The 2,500-nt window shown below is 43.0% G+C and overlaps 1 protein-coding gene across 3 annotated transcripts in view; it reads right to left on the reverse strand.

Annotated features, from left to right (window-relative positions):
• LOC134437107 (voltage-gated potassium channel subunit beta-3-like) overlaps nt 1–2,500 on the reverse strand; it is a 55,152-nt gene that overhangs the window by 50,684 nt on the left and 1,968 nt on the right. The gene's annotated exons all lie outside the window — the stretch shown is intronic.

The raw sequence follows: 2,500 nt of genomic DNA on the forward strand, positions 1-2,500 counted from the left end.
CATTTTTAGCTACAAAACGTACAGTACTTTGGTGATACTCAAATATTCATGAAAAGATCAAAATCTGCAAAAGGCAGCACCGTTTCAATGAGCATCATCGTTTCAATACCTTCTCTGGCCACCATCTTACACAGTGCACCTTAAAATAAAACTTAATTTGGAGTTGCAATGTGCAAACTTCTACTCTCCCTGCCACTATATCATATTTCCAGGCTAATAAAAATTACTACATGGCAAGGATATATCTCACGTACATATCAGTGTGGATTGTTAGGAAGAAACCAGGAGGGGACAGTTGGGCTGTGAACTCTTAAAAAAAATGCTTGGTTGAGCTTAAATATGATGTTTTGTTCATCATTGTAATGTTTTGTTCATCATTGATTAATAAGCTATGTTGGTTGGTTAATTAGCCTTCTTCTCTCACAATCTGTAGGCTGCAGGGCAATTGTGCAAAACAAAACACACCTTTCGCACCTTGTTTGCATATTTGCCATTTTCTCCACCACTGTAATAAGCACAGCAAGCTCACAGAGATTTGTTTTAACTCCTACCGTACTGTAAAACAGACCCATGCCAAGCACCCACATTGGCTTGATGCTTTTAGGTTGTTTCTATGCATAGCTGTACAGTGTAGGCGTCGGTACACCTTTCTTCACCTGTACCGCACACGGTGCATCGCTCAATCCTGTAATGTTTTTATGCCTCACTTTGTTCAGTGTAGGCGTGTGTGTGTGTGTGTGTGTGTGTGTGTGTGTGTGTGTGTGTGTGTGTGTGTGTGTGTGTGTGTGTGTGTGTGTGTGTGTGTGTGTGTGTTTGTTTGTTTGTCTGTGTGTGCATTTTCTGGTCTGCGTTAACCCATTAGGCAGGTTGGCAGCTCCAGCCCCAGTATGCTGTATGTGCGTGCGTGCGTGCGTGCGTGCGTGCGTGCGCGTGTGCGTGCCTGGGTGCATGCCTGGGAGCGTGCGTGTAATCAGGGCTGCCGACAAGGGAGGACAAAAAGGACAGTTGCTCCTGCCCAGGGAGAGAGAGGGCCCAGAATTTGGTTCTCATTACATTGTATGTATTGGGCTGGGGGGCCCTTTCTGATGACTTTGTCCTGGGCCCAGCCAAATCTGTCAAGGGCACGGCTTGTAATATCAACTAGCTCTACTCATCCGTACCCCTCTATAACCCTGTGCACTTGCTTTGTCCTTCTTGAACACTCATTAGGCCCTCCGCAGTTTGTTCATTGCTGCATTTTGTTTTGCTCTGTTTTGCTTGCGTTCTCTGCATTCTTCCCACACTCCAGAAATGCTATGTACGCATGTCATCCATGGGTCATTTCACGTGAAATCAGACACTTTGGGACCCGACCGACCCGGATTTCGATCATACTTGGTGTGCCTTTTCAGTAGCAAGGTAGCACCCCAGAACTGCATTGGTTTGAATCTGACACTAATATTAAGGGAGAAACAGACTAGGAAAGGTTCACATGTGAGGGTAGGACACTATACATTCAGCCTTGAATATATCAGTTTCATCCATTGCCAGTTTGCCACAACAGAGATGTACCATCATGAAGCTGAGAACCTGTTGAAAAGGTTTGAATCTGCAAGAACTATTCCAGGTACTCAAAAACTACACAGCTTCTGCCCATTGTCAATGGACACAGTGGAAGTTAGGCCATTTTCAGCATTCAGAGAAGGCAGAGTTGAAAGAGTGAGCTCAGTAAAGGAATGTGTTACATTTTCAAGCATCAAAGGGTATGTTGTAGCTGTATATGATGGCAACTGGTGGCTAGCATGTGCTGAGGAATCTATGCCGAGCACTGGAGAGGTGAAACTGAACTTCCTGCATCCTCATGGGCCATCTCCATCCTTCACTTTTCCCTTCAGACCAGATAGACTTGTCATGGATCATCAGGATGTGCTTCTGGTAGTGGAACCTGTAACTGCAACGGGACGTACTTATACATTATCTACAAAAGACACAGCTGCTGCTTCAAATGCACTGGTAGAGTACAAAATGAGAGTGTAGCCATTGATTATCTCTTTAAAGTACGGTAAAGGGAAGATGGCACAGGTACACAGAGAAGGAATGTTCAAACATTCACATATCATCATTTGGTGTGTATAAATGGACATCTGCCTTAGTTTCTGAAACCTGGGACCATGGACACTGACCATTTTTGTTTTGTTTTTGTTTTGTCATGTGATGCTACTATGGTATTACCATATTATTAGTAAGTGGTCTGTATGATGCCATATTTGTGAGTCAACTTCTCTCTGAAATGAATAACAAACCGAACACCAGCATTTTAGGTGCTGCTCATGACATTGCCGGCTACGTTTGGACAAGGAACTGGCCATTTTAAAATATAAGTTTTTTAGATATTCAATTTTTAATTTTTCAATTTATCATAATTCATATTCTGAGAGTAGTTGTATTCCAAGGTGATTGTGTAATATGTAGAGCCAGAAAAGAGCTTTCAAACAACACCACAGGCATCTTTTTGTGACTA

The sequence above is a fragment of the Engraulis encrasicolus genome, chromosome 21 (assembly GCF_034702125.1).
Source record: "Engraulis encrasicolus isolate BLACKSEA-1 chromosome 21, IST_EnEncr_1.0, whole genome shotgun sequence".
NCBI classification, from domain to species: Eukaryota; Metazoa; Chordata; class Actinopteri; order Clupeiformes; family Engraulidae; genus Engraulis; species Engraulis encrasicolus.